The 22,892-nt window shown below is 38.6% G+C and overlaps 1 protein-coding gene across 6 annotated transcripts in view; it reads right to left on the bottom strand.

Moving 5' to 3' along the window:
- The window catches only part of NCOA2 (nuclear receptor coactivator 2), a 189,769-nt gene that overhangs the window by 118,091 nt on the left and 48,786 nt on the right, over positions 1 to 22,892 (bottom strand). For all 6 annotated transcript variants that reach the window (XM_037381549.1, XM_037381552.1, XM_037381550.1 and 3 more), the window contains one exon: positions 3,045 to 3,289. The gene's annotated coding sequence lies outside the window, so the exon portion shown is untranslated. The remainder of the gene's footprint in view (positions 1 to 3,044; positions 3,290 to 22,892) is intronic.

Genomic DNA, 22,892 nt, shown 5'->3' with positions numbered 1-22,892 from the left:
TATGAATTATCACATAAGTAATACATATTACAGCTTCAAAATTAGCCATAATAAAAAGTAAAGGAAATTATCTGTTAAAGTAACATTAGAAAGTATTGTCAATGCTCGTTCACATCCTTCATACACGGAGCTACTCTGAACAGACACTGACCACAAAGCTGAAAATGCCATAGCTTACAATCACATTGAATGTACATGCTTAATGCCAGTCTTGTATTTTCCACATAATATATGCACTACAAAGAAAATACATATATTCACTGTCTCAATTCAAAGTTCAGTTTTTCTCTTTAAATGTGTCAAAGTATTACAACTACTTACATGTAGTACAAAAGAACAACCTGGATTGATTTTATCTATTTAACAGAAAGCACGCAGAACTTAATTTGATCTGCATACTAACATTACACTTACTTGTGATTTAGTTTCAGTGATGATATTGATAGATGTATGTACCTGAGAAAGCTAAACTGCTTTAAGTATAAGATTAAATTAGAGCATTCCTGATGCATGAGAACAGAATCTCAGAATGTTTTAATTTCTCCCTTTAACTGTCTTCTTTTATTAATTCATATGGCATCAGCTTATTGACTCTTATGAAATTCTTAGCTTTGACCATGTGAAGACACAAACCGATTTGTCACCTACAATATTCTTCCCACAACTGTGAAGCTACAGACAAAGAATTAGTCCAAATAAGAAAATAGCAGTAGGAGCAAATAAAATTCTGTCAATGTTCAAACTTCGTAAGTAAAACTGAGTAGAAAAGAACTGCAGATACAAGGAAATATAAGCAGAAATACACCAAAAAAGGCTTTTTTTAAAAAATTACTCAATTACTTCATTACTAAGAACTTGATAAAAAGCTGGAAGCCCATGATTTTAAAGTATATTAATAATGCTGATTAAAACCAGTGAGGAACACTCATCAAAGCAAAGGTAAAGCTTGAAATACTAGAAATATTAACCACATTATTACTGTATTCACTTCAAAATGACCTACTTTTATAACATTAAAAAAATTAAAGAATATGGGCACTAACCCCCCAACTCCGCTGGCTTTATAAAACACCATCTACTTTTCAGAATTAGTAACAGACTCATGAAACTGAACCAATTTGTTCAACAGATGTTTCTGTTAACCCAAAGGAATTTTACTTTTCTATTGTAGAAATAGAGCGCTCTGAATAAAATGCCACTATTATTAGCAGCTTTCAAACTATATTAGCTCAAAATTAGCTTCCATTTCCATTCTTTCTTTCTTTCACATAACAGAAAACATTTTCCGTACTGGATTAGATGTGCCACCAAAATAAAGTAGGCACATTGATAAAACAAGTCGCCCTCCTCCTCCCCTCCACCCCCTGTTTTATGGGATACGCAGGAACGGCAGAGTTTTTATTTTTCTTGGCGTTTCTCTCTCCACATTAGCCGATAATCTTCCCCGTGTAGCTCTGCCAGCATGCTGCCCCGCAGGCCCACAACACCCCTGCTGTTCCAGTCCCGTGCTTTTCTCCAGCGGGCTCTGCGAATTGTGCGATCCTTTCGTAATGTGTACTATTGCATCAGTCTAATTGCAACATAATTTTCAACGCTCTAGGTAAAGCAAATAATTTCATTTTTAACTTCTGCTCATAAAATACAGATTGTTTCCCTCAACACCCCCCCTCTCTTCTTTGTTTATGTTTAAAGATTTAAAGAATGATTTGCACTGCACAGCAGCAGTCAAACAAAAATACCTCAGGTTTTCTTAGAAAGCTGCACTTAAAAACATTGCTCGGCGCCTAAAGCATTACTGCAGCCTTTCACAGAGCCATATGTAGCAGATCCCCCATGAGCAGGCTGGAAGGGAAACATGCATTCTTACTCTGTGTATTTAATTTAATATTTAGCCATTATCAAAGCTTCACAGCTTTTACTGTCTCTCTCTCCTGCAATAGAGAGCAACAGCTTATCTGGCAAACACACTCACTATGTTTCTAGGCATCAAAGACACGCTCTTGGTTCAATTCATAAAATCTGATCCAAAGTTAGATATTTTGCATTCGGGTTAGCTAAGTTAAAACAATATTTAGCTTAACCATGCCTTGGCCAAAAAAATCTCTGTTATCTACTGATCACAACAGCATTGTAGCTAGCTATGGACATCCCACTGAGAAAATACAATCCTGAGCCTGAAGAAAGGCAGATGAAATTCTGACCTTGAGCCATTCTGATAGTGGGCATTACAAACACTGTCTACTTTGTATTTGACACAATAACCAGGCACAAGAGGCATATGCCTGCAACGAGTGATGAATTTACGCATCATTTTTGTTTTAAGCACATATATTATCTGAGTTGACACATCAAAAAATGCTGTGCTTCTTGCACCTGAAATCTTATTACGTGATACACTAAAACCAATCTCCAGAGGCAAGCACTCACAGGAAGAAATGTCAGAAGTAAGTTTCAGTGAAACCTAAACTTTGCTTTTGTTTGCTTCTGTGGCATAGTATACACCGCAGTTATGTCACACCATTTCCACAGCACCTCTGCTTCATGCAGCGTACAGAAATGCCACTAATCAAAACAGCAATCTGCTTTACTCTTGGCATATGGTCTGATACCTTATTTACTGCATGCTACTCAAATCTTTTTTGGTAGATGGAACAAGTAATTTCTTTGTGAATTCAATGGTGCAGCTGAGTGCTTCAACATAATGGTTAGCCCTACTGGTACTCCGTTGCTCCCAACTTAGAATAACTGTGTTATTTCTAACTTCTTAACTAAAGCAGTGACAGCTTTAAGGTCAAAATTATTTTCCAATTCTGAAGACACCTTTGTCTCCAGTTTGGCATAACTCAGACCTAATTTCTTCACAGCACTTAGCATTACATTGTGCTTTATATAGCACTTTCAAACCTCAACCCCCACTGCCTCACTGCGGTTATCAGTACTCAGCACTTTTCCAAATCAGATCCAAAGGTATCAAGTCACCCGCAAGAAAGTAAGACGCATACAGTTAGCAAAGACTTGAGAAAAGCCAGGACTGAGCAACTTACCTAGCATCACCTAGGAAGTCTGCAGCACAGCCAGGAAGAGAGTCCCGTTCGCTGGGGCAGCATGCAGCTGCGCAGAGCACCAGAACGGCTTCTGCCTCCGGCGATCCCCTGCCTCGCCCACCACACACGTCCCGACTTCAGCTGAAAGTGAGGCAGGGGCACTACAGAGAACAGCCTTCTCCACTGCATCAACCAGATTCATTCCCGGGGCAAGTCCATCCTGTGCACAGAACGAAGCAGGGGTCCTGTGGAAAAAAACAGCACGTCAGCACATGGTTTAATTGTAAGGCTTCCTCATGAGGAGCCAAACAAAAAAGCTTTGCAAAAACAAGCTCAGTTTTGACATTCCTTGACACGGACACTGCCACACTGCAAAAAAGTTTGCACTTGCTGCTTCTAGAAAAAAGAAATTGAGACATTAGATCTTGTACAGTAACCCCAACAAAAAACAGCAGTAGGGTTGAAATCTTTAGATATACTACTGCACAGCTCCAGCGGCAAAGGATTAAATTGGTTGCAAGCACAAAACAATTCTCTGCATGGGGACTAGCCATAGGTGATGGTTAAAACCATATTCTCAAGGAGCTTCTTAGTGAAATCAGGCAGTGTTTATTTACATTTAAAGATCACTAGAGAAAAGGATCTTCCAGAACAAACTCCTCTGCCTGTTTTCCTCAAGCCATGTCCTCTGTCCCCTGTTGATTCAAGCCATGGTCCTTCGTTCTTACCTTCAGCGCCCTTGCCAAGTCTCTCCTCACCCACACTCCCCAGGGCTTTTCATCTCTCCTGGCTCACTCACTTCCAGGCTTGGCTGGCAGTGCCACACTCTCCCCCCGACTCCCCCTCCTTCCTCCCCCAATGACCCTCACATTAACTCTCACTGCCGCCCCAGGTCTGCCTCCCCTGCCCAGAGCCTATGGTATCGTGGGGCCAGGACAAGGTCCCACAGCTCTGCTGCTGACTCTCAGGTGCTGGGGCACAGGGCATCGGTTTTATCCTCCAGCTCAGACTCCCCCTCCCCTTTCAGGCCATACAGCTCTTACATGCTCAAGATGGCAAGCAAGAACTGCGATTCCTTTAGAAGTTTTGCTAAAACAGAGATTGGCGCAGTGCAGACAAAGGCAAAGCCATGACTCAGAAGCTGCTCTTCTTCCCCAGTGCCTATCACCAGTGCTTCCCACACTGCCACCTAACTCCTTGTCTCTGCTTCAAAGGGAGGGACATGGAACATTTCCAAAAAAAAGGTGGTTTTGTGGTGTTTTGGGTTTTTTTAATCTACAATGAGAAATAACTTTTTCCACACATTCTTACAGATAGCTGAATAATTTTGGCAGCAAAAAAAAAACAAGCTAGAGGCAACTGCCCAGCCCCAAAAGCTAATGTTTTGCAAAGCTATAAAAAACTCCAGCCAGCATCCCACACTGCGAAGCATCAGGCAAAGCCTTCCTTACTGCAATCCCTGGCACTTCCCTTGCAGCCCTTAATAGCCTTAGTCATCCAGCTCACTGAAACGAGAACTGTGCAAGTATGAACACCTGAGACCAGTGGTCAAACCGAGGAGTAGTGGCTGTGGGTGGACAGTGCTGGAGTGCGCACCGTGCAAACCGCCTTTGTCTCCACCACCATTTCTGTTGTATGCCTACAAGCAATGTTCAAACAGCATCATCAGATGACAGCACACGGTCCAGCTAGCATTTCTTCGAATGCCACCCTTTTCATCCTAGAGGTACCAGCGCTTGCCTGAAAAGCTACAGCTGCTCACGAAATATTTCTAGGCCACAAAAACCTTAAGTAAAATGGGTTAGCTTCATTCCTAGTGAAGGTCATGCACAGCTAACAGAGATAATTTAAGCAAATCCATTTTACTTCACATTTGTACAAAATTAGGAGCAGTTGTGCATCAGTTTCAAAATAGGAAGGGTAACTTCGTACAATACTATTGCTTGTGATCATCTGCCCCTGCCTGGAGGGGAAACAACCTTCTTGTATGAAACTCTGGGAAACTCTTTCTTTGCTTTTCTCAGCTTAGCAGTTATTTTATCTCAGCATAAGAAACAAATGCAGCACACTGTCAGGTAATATATAGAAAGAGGAAAACATCTCAAAACAGACTACACGTTTTTTTATAGCAAAATCCAATTTACAAATTTTTTTACTGAGCTCGTAATAGCAAACAAGACAATGATTTCTCAATGGCTTTTGTAAATACTTCTGTACAAACATGGTCCAGAAGGGCAGACTGAGAAAGAAGGAAAAAAAGCATCACATGCTCACAGATGCATGCAAATTATGGTATGGATTAAATACACTATGACATTTATTTTTCAATACAAAATAATTGAATTGTAAGGAATAGCTAACTATTCCTGTGAGATCGCATTTAGTCTAGAGACATCTGATGTGCCTAATTTTCAAAAAGTGCTGATTAGCTATGGTAAAAAAAGTACTTGACCCACACGCACACTCCTAGAACCTCTACGTTTATTGTTATGAAAATGAGAAGCTTTAACATCAGTGTGTAAAACATAATGAAGCATTAAAAGCACATTTCCATTTTCAAAAATCACTAATAAATTATTTTATTGTATCTTGAATTCAATTTAAGTAATGAAACTAGCTGTCATGCATCTGTAAGAGGTAGCTTATTTATTTTTTTTAAGGCCAGAATAATTATCTGATCACTAGTTACAGTTAAAAATGTAATTAGGTTGAATGAAGTACTGAAGTTTCAACGTGCAATCATGGAAACTACATGAAACTTCTTCCTTAAAAAAGAGAGCAGAATTTCATGCACTGTTTCATTTGGCAGAGTATAACATACTTGCTGTCAGCAAAGGACTTTTTTCAATGAAGAAAAGGAAAAGAAAGTATTTCCATTCATACAGCACTGCCCAACTGATTAGAAGTATCAGGCACTAGGTAGCTGTCTCTCAACTGTAAGCAACTGTAGTAGATTTAGTTCCTACAGACCATTATATAGCATTCCTAAAAACTCATCTGATTTCCAGAAGACCTCCAAAAATGCTCGCTGTTTAACAAACTAATTATTTTGTCATCAAAATCAGTATTTATGGGCTAAAACGCTACACCGTCAAGTAGGAAAGCTTTCATGTAAAACAAATCATAAAACACGAGAATATAAATGCTTGAAAAGGCTCTAGGACTGCATGTATTTAGTAAGATCTGTGAATATATAAACACTTAGTGATACACTCAAGAAAAAGGTGAGGCTCAGTGCAGTGAACTAATCATAAAAAGACTAACCTTCCTTAGGACAAGTGTATTCTTACAGACTTAAGCCAGCTGGCTGAAGTGTATCAAACATCTTACCCAACAGCAAAGATTGCTCCAAGACCATTAATTCCATTTTAAGATTGCCTTTTTCTTTTTTTTTTCTTTCTTTTTTTTTTTTTTAAGTATTTTCAAGCATTTTTTAAGTACAAGCTATTCCTTGAAAACCTTCAGCAGCTTGCTGTTACTAATACAACTATCACAAAAGCCAAACTACCAGGCAAATAACTATATTGCTATGATTTACTTCCTGGCACCATTTGACAAAGGATTCTTCTCTCTACATGATAAATTAATTCTATTACTAAATTTGTTTAGGGAAGCCGTTCTTACCTCATCATAAGGAAACAATAATTTCCTACAATACTAGAACTTTCAAAAATTCCCCAAATATCTGTTCCTTTCTAATTTCAAGAAATATCTCAAAGAATTGTAATATCCTATTTAAACTAATGCTACAATAGCATCAACACAATAACCACTTCAGCATGATCAACATGTATAGGTTGTCTACTCTTTTATTTCAATCTGTTCAAATGACATGACACAATGAGTTCAGTATAAAACATTATGGTTCTTATGCAAAATAAACAGACTTCCCACATTAAGGTACTGCTCCACAATACATTGCACACAGCTGCTCACAGCTTGTCCCTCACACTGAAAGTAGAATAAAATGGAATAGCAACCTTATAAGTTGCTATGTAAGCATCCATTGATTTTACTGACTTAGGACATATTATTAAGAAAAAAATAAAATAAAATAAATCTGTGTTACGAATACTGGTAACAGCATCTACAACTTCCAACTACTGTAGCACAGCATCCTTAATTTTGTGGCTTATTATCATATGAAAAGAAGTCTGTGTCCTGGAAGCCAAGTCTGACACAAGAAGCACCCACAACCCACCCTCTACTGCTAACCCCATCCCCCACCACAAGTTCTGGGGAATTTAGCTTCAGTTCCGTATTTTTAAGGTCAAATGCCTCTCCCATGCTTTATCAAGCACCTGGAGAAACACCAGATGCAAAGTGAGTCAAAGTATCACACCTTTATGGACATCAGCCCATGACCCCCATGGGCTTTCTTAGGATCCAGAGCAATTTCCAGCACCACAAGTACCGGTTCTGGTGACTGAAGGTTTTAGTTGGTCATTTCAATAAAGCTTATTTTAGACCAGTATTTAATCTCACCTCACTTCAGTACTCTTCAAGAGACTTGTTTTTCTTAAGGTCTATGAATGACAGTGCCAAAATAGCTACACAGCAAATAGTAAAGGGTATATAGTAGTATGTTATCCATAGGTATCAAACTAATATAAATCTATGTATAGTCTGTTACATTTTCAAACTAATGTCTCAGGTGTATGAAATTGGAAGTTACATACTTATGTGTGATTTCACTTTTTTCTGTTTATTAAATCAGAGAGTTACAAAACCAAACCTGAGTAATTAAGGACATCTTGCATAGAAAGCTAAGAGAAAGTCCTCAGAGTAACTGCAAATACACCTGTACTGCATTTGACTCTGGCCACTGAACTGGCTCTTAGGACAGACATATCTCAGAGTGAAGATGACTCCTGGCACACATTTGGGAGCACCGTACCAAAGCCAATCTTTTAAATTTGTTCCCCTTATCACGGCTTAGAACAGGAATATATTGTGACCATTTATTTTTGTGAGCAAAACCACCTTTTTGCTACAGGGTTTTATGACTATTTTTAAACTGTGCTTTAGTTTTCAACCCAGGTAACTTCCAGAAATTCAAAAATACATTATAAAAATCATACATTTGCCAAAGGCACAAGAAAGTTTTCCACAGAGCAGAGAATAAAAAACAGGAGAACTGAGAAATTTCATTTCTCCTAAACATACAAAAATGCATGTCATGCCCTGTTTTCTTCATAAACCAATGGTCATTAGAGTCTATTACGCTGTTTGTGCCTAATTTGTGAGATTCTTTGAATAAAATGTCCTTTTTAGCACCACTTTGCCATTCTAGTAGTGTACTTGGCTCTAGAAATTGTAGGTTGTGAGCCTGAAACCCATGATGAGAAGGAGCAGAGAATATTTTCCAACCAATACTCTGTAAGCAAATGTGGTTTTGATGCCTCAAAGCTTGACAGCTCTGATCTAATATGCTGATTTCTCCTCTAGCCCCTGGGCTACATTCGTAGAACTCAATAATCTCCTTTTTGAGATCTCTTACTTGAACTCACAAATCCTTCCTCTCATGGAAATACCCCAAACATCGTCACTTTATTCTGGCCAGAAATGTTCAAAGTGGGTTGCTACACCAGGGTGCTGAGCCAACCTAACAGCTAAGAACCTAACAGTTCTGTTAAGAACTTCTTGTGCTCCTGTCCCTTTCCTTGTATTCATGCTATCCTTTAGTAAACCTGTTCAACTCACTAATTTAGCATAAAACTATTCAATTTTTTGTTGTTGTTGTTTGGTAGATTAGCAAACTGAATCAGTTCATCAAGGGCTGAGAAAACTTTTACAGCCAGCCAGACAGTAGGGGACAACATGGCAACCTGGCCAAGACGGGGGAGAAGTCAGAAGACAGGGAAAAGAAAAAGGACTTTCATTTCCAAAAGTGACCATTTTTTCCCCCCTACCAGATTAGCTTGATTTATCCCGCCACATCAAACCTTCTCACTCACCTGTTGATGCTTCTCCACTTGGCACAGATAGATTAACACTTGCTAGCCCAAAGACTAGCCATTAGGCACATCTGCCGTCAGGTGAATACATTTGCCTGAGCCAGACAACCCCTGTGAGGCACGTACCTCTACCGCCCAACAACCATCGCCATCTCCTGTCTCTCTCCTACAGAGGGTGAAGAATCTCCGAATACCCCAAACAGCAGTTTCCAAACTGGTCAACAGCCATAGCACTGGTCTATAGCTAGTCTGACAGAACTGTGCTGTTGCCTAATTTTCACAGGTTTATAGCAGTAGCCAATGGGAAAATTTAGTAACAGGGGGGAACACCCTCAAAAACTTAGGGAAGCACCTAGTGCTAAAGCTTGCCAGCCTGAGTCCTTGCGGAAGAACTGATGAAAACCCCCGGTACAGTCGATGGACAGAGCAAGCCCCATTCTTAATCTATGGTCTCAGTGGTACCTCTTTCATCTTCAGCCAGTGCAGCCGGACACCATGAACACCGCACAGTTAATATACTCCAAACTGGACAGTGCAGCAGTTATGGAAGTTTTTGTAAGTCTTTCAGCAAAGAGGAAAAACACAACAACAGTAACTTCAGTATTTTGGTTTAAATTGAGCTGCCTGGTTTCTGTTATTTCTGAATTTCTTGCCAAGCATCCCTTTTTTTTGTTTTTCCTTTAAACCAATTCACCAGCAACTCACTATGGAACCCGGATGAAGAAACAGCTTCTTTATCACATAATCTCCCCAAATGTGAAATGGTTTTAATACTTACCTCCAGTGGCGGTTACAACACAGAAACAAAGAATTATTATACATATATCCCATGAATTTCTGAGCAAAAAAGAATGGACAGCATTGAAATACATGTTTAAAATGAGATAACTCAATTTACTACAAAATCAGATAGTACATACTACACATATATATACACATACACACATGTATATACAAAACATACATAATTTGTATGATTTCTAACACTGAGTAAAATAAACTGCTCCAAGAATGCTACTCAGTTCTTCTAAAACTCAAAACAGCTCCAATTTTATGACTAAATGTGATGACTCATTTTCTTCTTTGGCTCCAGGATATTTCTGAAGACACCCCCAAAAATTAGGAAACTGCTTTTGGTCCTGCTGAATACAAATGGAGTAAGCTGCATCTCTCACAAGAGAGAAAATATTTTCATTGTTTCAAGTGTTCCTGTAGCGCAAGTGGAAGCAAATGGAAAAGCTGTCGTATCTACAGTTCAGAGCAACTGCAGTCCACAGCTTTCACAGAAAGTAATGCTCTCATGCAAGGTAGTCGCAAAGAAATTCTGACTATAAATAAAAGAGGTAAAGAGCTTCACACTTTGCTACAGCTATCAGTCATGCTCATTGCACCTCTCTGGAGTGCCCTGAACACCCCCATGTCACATTTCCATCCTGCTGCATTTCAGAGACTATTGACCCACCTCATCCGCTCCCTGAGTCATATGAGCACTACTCCTCCCTTCAGCAACTCTTTGGGAAGCTAAGGGCCTTTCATGTGATTGCTACCTGACTGGTTTCTGACCAGGCAGGCCAGTTTTACTGCTGTCTTAATGACTGCAAATGAGAGGACTGCATTTTCCAGTTTTCTCAGTAACCAATCCACTAGGGGATATATGGAAATGCCAGTGCACATGCCTGGCCATGGCCCTGCAGCTCCCAGCTCTTGCACTGCATCTGCTCTGCACCCTTGGCGTGGCTGGTACCACTGCACACGTGCAGGGCATCTGAGCATGTAAACCAATCTTCTTTAGTTGCCTTTTGGTTTTCTTTAATAACTGGCCAGCTGGCATGCCTAACTCTGTTTTTCTCCTCTCACATGTCAGCAGGATGGTCAGCCTCCCATTCCTATCAATAGCCCGCAAAAGGTTTCGTAAGTCATCTTTTGGTAACACCAGGGCTTCCCACCTCACAGTTCTTCTACCTCCTCTTCTACCCTACTTCCCATACACCCCGAATTCTCATTCCCATTTATCTTCCTTTGGTTCAGGAGGTAGGTCTTTCAGAGTGCCAACTTTTTGAGCTGCGCTAGGAGGATGGGCAGAGAGGGCGCTGGGGATATTATGCTGGAAGGTGTTAACAGCCACCATCAAATGGTTCTTTGATCTCCACACAATTACAGAGCTGGGCCTGCTAACCAGATGCAAGGGGCTCCCTCTTTCCCCGGTTTCTTCCTTCTGCATCCCAGACGGACAGAAATGTCATCAACTTGAGTGCAAGGCCCTATAAACCAATTACAGGTTTATTTTGAGTTAAAAAGAAGAAAAGGACTGTTTTGCTTTCATAGGAGATGTCAGAAGGAGTTTGCAAACCAACAGTTTAACACTGAAAGAGGCTCTTGTAACAACTCCTGTCTGCTTAAGAGCTGTCTGAAAACATGCAATTTGATTGCTGAAGTTTGACAACACTTAAAATTCTAAAAAGTTCTTACGACAATCATATATAAAAAGGGAAATTTTTTTAAGCTTCAAATACCAGACAAAAAGCATATGAGATTGTTTTAGTGCTTTCTACTAATTAATGCTGCTTCTATTATACAGGGCAAGAAAATGACAATTTTTTTTCCTAAACTGGCAGTGAACAGCCAATTCAGTAAGCTGCGTTTTTGTTTTCTGTGACAGAGCAGTGGAAAAATCTCTTTCATTTATTAGGTCTACAGAGACCAAAACTGGCTGGGTGTCAAACCTGCTTTGTAAAAGCCCAGATCCACTCAGCCATGTGTAGATTCCATAATTCTTTACAACCTGTTATCAGTATCAACTTCACAAAAGATGAAACTTCAGTGTCTCCCAATGAGTGCTACTGCAACCCTTTATCAAAGGCAGCAAAAACCTGAACTGACAGTTCAACACAGAAAGAAAAAAGCCCCACCAACTAATGGCAATGCCAAATTAAATACTTATTAAAATCTAAGATCTCATTTATTACTTTTTTTTCCCTAGATGAGCTTTGCATAAAGATATAAAACGAGATCTTCTACAATGGTGGAGAAGCAAGCTGGATAACTATTTAAATTTTAATAACTCTGCTCCAGGCCCGGCTGTGTGCACCTATTCTGCTTAAAATGCCCGTTTTCATCACCTCACTTGTGACTGCAAGGTAGCTAAAACTTGTCATGGGGGCAGACAGGGAAAGACCTTACACTGAAAGGGTGCTAATAGCAACCTGAGATAGAAAAATGAATGTTTCAGAAGGATGGGGCTTTCAGGAAGGAAGAAAACTACCAGGGTGGAGTGACTGACTTGCTTTTAACTACAATAAGGATAGGTTTCTAGATGGCTTTGATGAACTGATTAAAAAGTGCTGCCTTGTTAAAAAGGTGCTTCTCACATCGAATCAAGTGCACGCTGTGTTATATCCAGGGAAAAATACTAAAATTCAGTTTTTAGTAAACACATCCAACATCACATTCTTACATTTTCTATAGGAAATATGAGTTTCTGCTATAGCCTAAGTTTATGAATAACAGCACTCACAACACTTTTTAATCTCAGGCTTTAAAACTGAAAGAACTAATCAGTCATTTTATTCAACTGAATTATTCTTGCTATGCTGACTGCTCTGTATCTGTCTATACTAACAGCATTTGCTTGAATTGTCCCTTTTTTTAGCAATGGATTCTATTGCATTCTTTAAAATAAACCTGCAAACTCACAAACATTTCCTATTTTACTATTTCCTAATTTTACTATTAAAACAAGTAAATCCTGTGAAACATTTGGTACACTTCACATAAGCTAAAAGTCTAGTGTCCACATTCAGTACTAAGTTTGCAATGCTGCAAACTTGCATCTGACGCAAACATGAATGTTAGCAGTCTTAACAACCCCCTTCTGTGCAGGTTACATATATTTATCAACACAGATAAATATGCATGTGATTTTCTTCAAAGTTCAATAAAATCTGCTGGGTCTTTAGGTCTCCTGGAAGTATGTGTGATTTTTATCGCCACCACATAAACGGTCCCCTTTAATACTCCTCCTCACTATGCAGTCTGCAGATTACAGGAGTGCAGAGGCTCTGAACACAGTTTTATTTGCACAAGCGTGTAGGGAACATTACACAGCACCATTTCTCATATGGAGAAGGCGTGAACCCATACTCTTCACATGCAGATTTGCCACAATTCAAACTTCAGCCATAACTCGCCCATAGCTTGAGGATAACAAGTAAAAGCTTTAGAAGTAAACAAGCCCAACATTCATGGATACGACATAGAAACAGTTTAGCACCGTTTTAGGAGTACAAGGTACAAACATGGCTCACCTACTTTATAGAAATCTGCTGCAAAACATTACAACTCTTGTAATCTTTTTGTCCCTCGCTTGAAGCAAAACAGCTTTGTGTTGCCTCTAAAAACAGGGAGGGAGCAGTGGGGGATGGGAAGAGGAGAGAATAAGAGGGTTAAGTGGGAGTAAGAACTGATAGACCATACTGGCATTAATTTATAAAAAGACCAGTGAATCGTACTCTTAGTCTATGGCTTTCCTAACAAAGTCAGGCACATTCTCAATTATCAAATGAAAAAGGTCATCCTGTACTTTTTATTTTGTACATGCACATGCAAAGGAAAAAAGGAAAAGTTTTGTTTCATCTGTTACCAAAACCATCATTCTGCAGTCAACACTTTTAATGAAATACAGGCCAAAGGATTAGTCAGAACAGATTCATGGAAAAACAAAGGAAATCTGTATGCAAATACAAGCCTACCACACAACTACACCCAAGAACAAATCCTGCTTGAGTACCTCTGAACACTGTCCTACATGGCTCCCTGCGACGGCTACCACTCACCCCAGCTCCACAGCAATTAGCAGCAACTTTAGCAGCCACTGCCCTGAAGAAAACAAACTATACTAGTATCATTAAAGCATTAACTTCAGCATTCTAAACACAAAATGTGTCAGAAATAGAGTCCATATGTGTTGAAACTCTTAAGAAGATTCTGTTCATTTTTTGGGGCAAGGAGCAGACAGGGACCTGGTGGAAGGCTACAGGAGAAGCTATAGGGAAGGCTGCTGCAGAGCTATTGCCCAGCTGGGAAAACAAGTTATTTGAAGGTTACGGTGTTACAAACAAGCAAAGGAAGTCAACTGATCATGCTTGTCACAGGAAAACTGCTGCGGCGATGAGCCAGAGGCTGGCTGATGGACAGGCACAACACTGGAGCACCACCAACGTGGCATAAGAGGGCTGGCCCTGGAGAGGTGGAAGCAGCAACACAACGCTTTCCATGCCTTAACGTTGGGCCAATCTCAGCTAGGGCTTTGCACAGGTAAATATGACTCTAAGAGTTTTTCTCAGAGGGTTATTTTTAAATACCTGACCATATGAGCTTCCCTGGAATAGGAAAAAAAGGGGAGGCAAAACTAAACAGTCATTACATATATGTTTAAATATAACGTTTAAAAAACCCACAAGATATTTAAACTGACCAGAAACGTTCACTTTCATTTTAATTTTAAAGTTGGCAATGGACTTGGACCAAAAAAAGGTTATATTCTGACTGAGATGCAGCAGCACGAAGTTTCTAAAACCATTCCTTCAAACAAGTGGGGGGGGGGGGGGGCGGGAAGGGGGAAGGCAAATCTTGCTCAAAATCTCTCACTTACAGAAGTAGCAACTTGAGTTTCAGTCCTTATTCGGAGATGTGCTAAAGTCACTGGGAAAGCTCAAGTAGGGAAGGAAACAGTACTAAGTGTGCAACGGGAGTATGTGGCTGTACAGAGTTCAGTTAACAGCAGCAGTGTCAACAAGTAAGGTTAGGAGGTTTGACCCCGAGTTTTCTCAATACCACTTTCCATGCAAGAAGCATCTGCACCAATGCCAAAAAGGCACTTGTAAGTCTTTATCTACTTCTGCTTCAAAAAACAGACATAAACACATCTAGGTCTGTGTAAATCATCTCAAAAGATGCAGTCGGATGCTCAGAGAACATATGGTCACAAGCATCAAGCATTAACAAGAGAAAAGGCTGTGACCCAGAAAGAAAACATTTATATGTAATGGCACATTTTGGGAATACTGATACTGTTGGACTGCTGGGAATCTAACAACTGTATTTTTCCACCAGTACCTGTTAATATATTTAGAATCAAATTTCATAACACTACCTAAAATTACAAAGCAAACAACTGCTTGAAAACGTGCTTCCAGTATATAAGAACCATATTATTGTTTATACAGAAAATATATCTGTATATCAATCTCAAATCAACTGTCCCTTTCTGTTTACTTGGGATTTTTTTTGCTGTCACTATCAATAATGTATGCAAGAATTTGCATAGCTCTGCCATACTGCTGGTTAATTATCCATTTGCTGAAGTTCTAAGTAAAATTCTTTTGTGTTAAACAAAATTGTCTTTTTAATAGAGTGTTTTGACAATGGAACAGGAAAATTTGACAACAGAACAGCAAAATTTAAATATTAAAAGTATATTATAAGATCTCTCAGTATGTGACAGCATTAGCTATTGAAAGAACAGCACTTCTTCCAGTGTGCATACTACCTTTCATCGTTACTATAATTGCTTACTCCCTCATCTTCTCTTGGCTTTCTAACTTCGCACTTTCATATGATTAGAAGAAACTGATGCTCTGGTCTCAAGAGAAATACACTCACCCAGCATCTCAGCATGGGAAACATGGAGATAGTGTCTTCTTTCGAATGATAACGCCCCCAGAAATAAAAAAACCCAACAAAAAACCCAAAGAATAAACCAACTCCCCTTTCCCCTGAACCCACTAACAGAAGAAAAACACCAGAAAGACCCAACCTCAAGCAAAACTAGTTAATACTTACAGGTTTAGTAATTTTAATGTTTGGATCTTCAATACATTTTCATTTAGTACATTCACATCTGGATTTCTGCAACTGCAGAGCTTCCCTTCACATGGCAGAACACACCAAAAAACTGCACTATCTGTCCCAGACTAGTTTCCTTTCTACTACACACACCCCATGTATTTGAGATGATCTGATAACACACTTCTGGTTATGTACAAGTACTGCAGCTAATGAAGTTTTTGGTTGTTTATTAGAGAGGGAAGGAAGAGGTACGTTGACTTTTAAACAAACTCTGTGACACTGTACAAATCTTTACTATAGTGACCATTGATAAATGTTCATTTCAGTTCCAAAGCAGAAATTTTCTTTCCGAGTTTATAGGATTTCGCTCAAAGTACATGCCTTAAATATAATAATAATCAAAAATTAAAAAGAAAACCACCAAAAAACCCCACAAAAAAGAGCACAAGCATTTACACATGTACCACATGTGCACTAATCATTGACAGAGACAGAATAAACCCCTCTATTACATGTACTTTTGAGTAACAGCAAGTTCTGTACTTGTGTTTGCAATACCCCTATAGGTCCTTGGGCTTGTGAACCCTTAACCTCAGGCAATGGATTTTGGGTTTCCTCACCCCAAAGAGCTGACAAAAGGCTGAAGGCAACAAGCTGTGACTGACAGAGGAATGAAATGAAACGCTCAATATTTACAAGAGAAGATGTGCAGTTCCAACCCTGAATTAACTTTCTTCAGGGTTGTTTTATCCCTTAGTATTTATAACCAGTTACAAGATAATAGTTAATTTGGCGTGAGTGCGACTGAATATCTGCAGGAGACTAAAGCCATTAAAACCATCCCCAGACAGTGAGGGGAAGTAAGTGATCCTGGAGACACTTCTTTCTGCTATCACGTTTCTATCATGAAGAGGCACTGCTTCCTTTCCACCCCTATAAAACTTCTCAACATTCAAAAGAGTTTAAGTTATAAAAACATGACAGCAAAAAGCAGAAAAAAAAACACTTGGAAACCCCTTAACACAGTCAAAAACAGGTTAACATGACAATAAGGGTTATCATCTCATTTGCCCTGCTTCTATGTTAATACACCCCCAAAAAACTCCAAACAAATAGAGCACAGGAATAGAAAATCAAGCTCTTGAGTTAGGACCTGACAAATCAGTCTCCTCATGTGGATGAATTATAATGCATTTAACCATGCACGTGCCCTTTTCTAACTGTGCTGTCCACTGTACTTCACCACAGTATTCACCCTATTCAATGTTTTGTCTTAATTTCATTACCCATTTCATGACAGTATGCACCATTTCTTGCAGTATTCAGAAGTGTTCAGTGTCGAGTGTTACCCTTCATAAGAGAGCTTTCCAAGAAGTTCATCAGTAAGTTGACCTGCTTCACTTACAGCATCATCTGCATTTAGGATCAGCATTATGCCTGCTTCCAGCGTGAGCAACAGGCAATGTGTAAGTGGAGGTGGTTATGGAAACTTAGGCCCTTATTATATCTTAAAGCTTACACCCTGGCCATATTTGCTTGTTCTTTCATTGGGACAGAAAAAAAAAAGCATTACAAAATGGGTTTTTTTCCTAGAAAATGAAAAAAAAATAAATCTTCACTCCAAAGCATACAACCTATAAAATTGTTAAGAAAGAACACAATACAGTTTTAACCAGTCTCATGCACAAAAACAGCTAGAAATTTTCCACTGAAAAATACAGAACAAGTATTTATTAATTCAGCTTTTGGTAGGCGCCTACCACAAAAACTTGGTTAAGATGCAAGCAACTGAAAATCAGATTTCATATTCATATTGAGGTCTGTCAGCATAAATTATAGATATTATACTAACAGTGTGGCTTAAAATATTACCTTCCCCAACTGTTTTCCCCTTTTACGTGGGTTGTCAGCTTCACAAACTACAATTTTTAATGCATTGAGCTTTATTGTTTTATATATGTGTAAGTATATGTTTCAACATGTTTATATATCTTACATATAAATAGGCTTCTATGATTTAAATATATAAAAGACTAGAGCCAAGATTTTATTTAAATACTAAGAAATCAGACTTCGGGGGGGGGGGGGCGGGGAGAGGGAAGACAATGTTTTGTAATTTAAGTAAATGAACTGTTAAAGAATAAAACACACATGTTGTAAAATGAGAATTTGATGAAAAACTTCTCAACTATACATGAAATACATTAAAAATATGATGCCAAAGAACTAGAGTTGCCTTTGCAGTATATTTGCTGCTGAACTGTTCATTTATAGACTACTAGCACAAGTTTGAATACAAATGTAATGTGTAAATTACACAGCCCCGATTCAAGATGTCTGTGAACTAAAAATAATAAACTAATTCAAGTCTCATATGAAGAGCCAGATGTTTATCATGCTGGGGAACTGGGGATTTCATGTGATGATGTTTTCCACCTTCCCTTTTGGGGTCCTTTAGAAGGAGACTCACTATTAATGTGTGTAGTAAGAAAACACCTGATCACATTACAGAGCACAGACTAATAAAACCAGAAGATGTACTGTAATCCAACAATCTTACTATAGGCAATAAAACTAAATTAATTTTTTAATTTATCTTTGAAGTAGTGCTTTTCTTCATAGAAAGACATCTGATCTTGATTAAAAATTTCTGTGAAATCCACTCCCGTACATGGCAATGTAATGTTCTGCTGTTGTTATCCTTCCTATAAAAACTTGCACCTTTAATTTTGAATTAAATGTATCAAGCCTTCCTGCCCCTGGATCTGCTTATAGATTTATTTGCTTAACTTAAGGGCCTGGTATTGCAGAACCATTCATTGTGTAGGAACACTGGGCAGGCGAAGGTAACCTCTTCCAACTTCAGCCTTGTCCTTTCAAAGGGAAGCACCCACAGGTTCTCAGCTCTTTCAGCTCTTTTCTGATTCTTTAATCAAAAGGTCTGACTTGGAGCAGTTCTAATTTATGAACCCAACTTGTGGGTGCCAGCAAACTAATAATTACTGTAGCTTAATGCACAAATTGTACAACATCCTGACTCCTGCAGTACATCTTCGCTCTGTGCTTTCTGTTCATACAACTACATTTGTATTAGTCCTTTCCACCACGATCTGGGGACTCCTGGATTCAGCTCATTACTCACCATCACCCTTAAAACAGCCACCTTTGTTATTTTGTTTCTGGATGCAGAACTCCGTATTTGACTATTCAAATGCACATTTTGTTAGCTTGCTACCACTTGTAAAGTGATCCATCCAGCTCTCTAGTACTTGCTTGTTCTCTTCACTGTTTCTTATTTCAAACACTTTTGTATCATTTAAAGACTATTTTGATATACAGAGTTCTATTTTGTATCACAAATTTCAAAGGGCATATGACCAAATAAGTTACTCTGTTTTCTGTTAATCTAGTTGCTCAGCGATTCCCTATTTGGAACATACTAATTAGCCAGTATTAATAGCGGGTACATGGAGTTTGCCTTGTTCTAATTTCTTAAAATTCTATGCAACGCCAACTCAAACTATATGGTCCACAGGGCCATCAAAAGATTTACCCAGAATGAATGACAGTCATGGTTCTAATTATACCTTGAATCCCTGCAGCATCCAAATGCTCATCATTTGCACTCTCTATGCCTGTATTTCACTATGCAGAATGACTGGAAGAAACCCAGGCAAAATGTGATAGCAAATGCAATTTTATTTTATTTATTTTTGCCTACAGTTAGGGAGCTCTTTAAAAGAGAAGAAAGGCCCAATTTCTACTCTTTGTTCCAAGGTCTGTTTCTGTTCTGTTTTTCAATGGCTCTGGATTAAAAGAACGAAACAAAAAATACTTTTAAGAATGTATAAGGGAACACTGTACTGTCCTTCCACAGCTACTGCTGGGAAGAGGAAGGAGCTGGACAGCAACCTCAGCACTTAAGTCACTTAAAGTTTATCTGAGGTCTGTTAATGAAATATATTGTATATTAGCACATTACATGAAAACTACTAATTGTTCCTCCAGATAAAATCAGAGGTGATCTTGTCAAACAATACTGGCTAGCATTAATTATATTGCTCTGTTTTAATTCCTGGTTAATCAAGTCCTTGGTCAGCCTCTTCAAGATTTTATCTGAGGCTGGAGTCAAGCTGTTAAGTCTAGAACAAGCAGCTCGCCTGCCCAAGACATTAAACTTCTTCTACGTATATCTAGATTTCCCACATGTGTCAAGTTCAGGGGTGGGTGGGTGTGTAATAAAAAAAGAAAAATCAACCTTATCAGTACAGATAGGTCTGCAGATAATCCCATGAAGTTATGGACAGAAACTGGCATACTCCAACTACTCTGTCCTACAGGAAAGGCAAGGGTTTCAGCAGCAGCTCATGATATCAAAACATGGCGAGTATTACTTAAAAAACAAAACAACAAACCACACACACCAAATAATCAAAATAAATACGTTCTTCATTTTCTGTATTGTTAATTGCCAAGTTAGTTTTTTCTGTAGGTTGTTTTGCTTTTTCCTTTCTTACTTCCTACAGTCACAAGCTTCTGATTTAAAGTTATCTTCTCCCCGCCCCCCCCCCCCCCCCAATTTGTTACACACCATTCCCAAACTCCTTTAATTCTCTTCATAATATTGAAGATTTTAAACCATCATTGCTCATCTACAGAGTGTTGGTTTGTTGTCTTGGGTTTTTTTTAAAGCAATTATTTTTCAAATCATGTGGCTTACCGCTATTTGTGTATTTGACACTTTCTGCAGTGTAAAATAGACAAATTTATGCACAGCTAGCTTTAGACATGTACTCCCCCCCTCGCCTCCAACTGGTTCAGATTTGATCATGCCTTGAAACTTGTAGCATTTTTTTTAGTTTCACATTCAACTTTTCTTTATTTTACATAATGCGATGTAAAGACTTTTTTTCAGAGTAGGATGCGAAACACCTTGCATAAGGAAGTTGCCATATCTACATTTAGAATGCCCAGTGTTACGGTACTACCAGAGCGAGACTTAGCATGAACTCCTCAGCTTGAAATCTCCCATGATACCCTCCTCTATTCTCTCCTTCATCTCTTGGAGGGTCAACCACTCATCTGTAGCGTAACCTTAGCAGATCTTCATCTTACGCTCTGTCATAAACACTTAAAATCATTTCCCTCAGGGTTGTCTGAAAAATCACAGATAATTAATGGCACAGTTTCTGACAAAGTCAGATGTCCTCAATACACTCAGGTATGTTTCAGTTTTCCAATCATAAATTTGTATTTGAAGTGGGTTGTTTCGAGTTTTTTTAGTGGTGGTGTTTCGGGGTTTTTGTTTTCTTTGTTTTTCAAGGATTTCCTAATGGAAGCAAGTGTTCCTCAGAGTAGATTTTTGGGTCAAACATTACTATATTTTCCATCAAATTTTTCATGCAAAAATATTCACCAGATTTGCAGTACTGCTCTTCCTTAGCACAATTTCCTTAGACCAACAGGTGAACCTGAAAAGTCTCCTTTCACCAAGGAACTGAAAAGAATGAGACAAAAGCTCTAATGGCCGTGTTTTTCCTAACTACCATAACTTCTCCACCTAAAAGAGTATCAGCCAGTAACCTAAAAAAACTCAAAACAGAAAATAAATTTTAAAAGAAGAAAAATAACCCAAAACGATCTTGTCAAGTGCTTTTTGATCTTTGGATTGTTCGTGTATATAAATTGTTCACTTTTCTAACACAGGAAAAAAAAACTAATCAGCGTTTGCATACATACTTTTTTTTTTTCTTCTTTGCTATATATTTATAACCTGGATCAGATGTCCATACACTGGAAACAACACTCTAAAAAGTCCACAGTGATTTCCCAAGAGATGCCTTAACTTGATCCTTGGCTGATTTCCATCTAGCTGACTTTTGGGGAAGAAAGTTCACTTCCTTCACCGCCATCTTCATTTTATTGGAATGGAAAGTGAGCCGAATGGAAACAGGAAGATTCCAACCACAACACAAATTTTTTTTTAAAAAAAAAAAAAGTTCTCCAAATGAGAAGCAGAAAGTGGCAGAACTGGGGATTACTTCAGTTTTTTGCAGCACAAGTTAATCACAGCTGTACTCAAATTAGCACAGCTACAGAATTACCATCTGCATACCAGCACGCAGGGCACAAGAACTCCATCACTTTGCTCAAACTAAAGGCCAGCATCGCTAAAGCCTTCCAAAATAATTTTGGAATAAATCTTTGTTCTCAAAGATACATTAAATCCCTAAATTTTGTCAATGTGAACTGAAATATGAAATGTGGTCATAATTCCATAAAAACATGGCTGGCTTGGTTTGTTGATGGCATCAGTCAGGAACAAAAGCACGTTGGCTTGGAATGGCTGGCACCCTGCACCTCCGCTCACCAACTCCAGTGTATCTTACCCACCCCAGTCTGTTTCCATTATTACTCTCATGTGCACAAAGATCTGCTATGAATAAAAAGGGCATTGTTAAAATAGTATCATCGTCTGTCTCTGACCCTCATAACTTAAAAATAAAAAACAAACCCAAAAGCACAACTTTATTTTCCTTATTAATAAAGTAAGTAAAACAGCAAAGCAAGACAATGTAATAATCTCTGTGAACTGAGACACAAACAGGAGCTATACTGATCCCTTTCATTAATTAAGCAGAGAGGAGAAACAAGGAAAAATGAAGCCATGCTCTCAAAGTAGAAGATTAATTTTAAAAAGATGTTCTATTACAGCAGTTCTAAGACATTTTATCATTTTTAATTTTAATAAAAATTTTTAAGAAATTTTAACTAGAAGCAATAAACATCAATTTACCACTTTTGCATTTCTGACATAAGAAATGCTTTAAATTAAATTAAAACCTTGTTAGAAACAGACACCAGATAGTTCTGAGATTTGCCAAAGCAGCTTCATCCCAACACACAATAAATGAGTTTCGGAATTAACAGAAAAGACAACACATTTGCAGGCAAAGAAAATTCCACTTCTTCCCGATTATCTAAACAAACAGATAACATTACAAATCTGAAGCAGTAGTCTTATGGGAAAAAGCAAACAAACTCC

Source organism: Falco rusticolus, chromosome 3 (assembly GCF_015220075.1).
Source record: "Falco rusticolus isolate bFalRus1 chromosome 3, bFalRus1.pri, whole genome shotgun sequence".
NCBI lineage: Eukaryota > Metazoa > Chordata > Aves > Falconiformes > Falconidae > Falco > Falco rusticolus.
The sequence above is the reverse complement of the archived record's forward strand: the minus strand, read 5'-3'. Positions and strand labels throughout refer to the sequence as shown.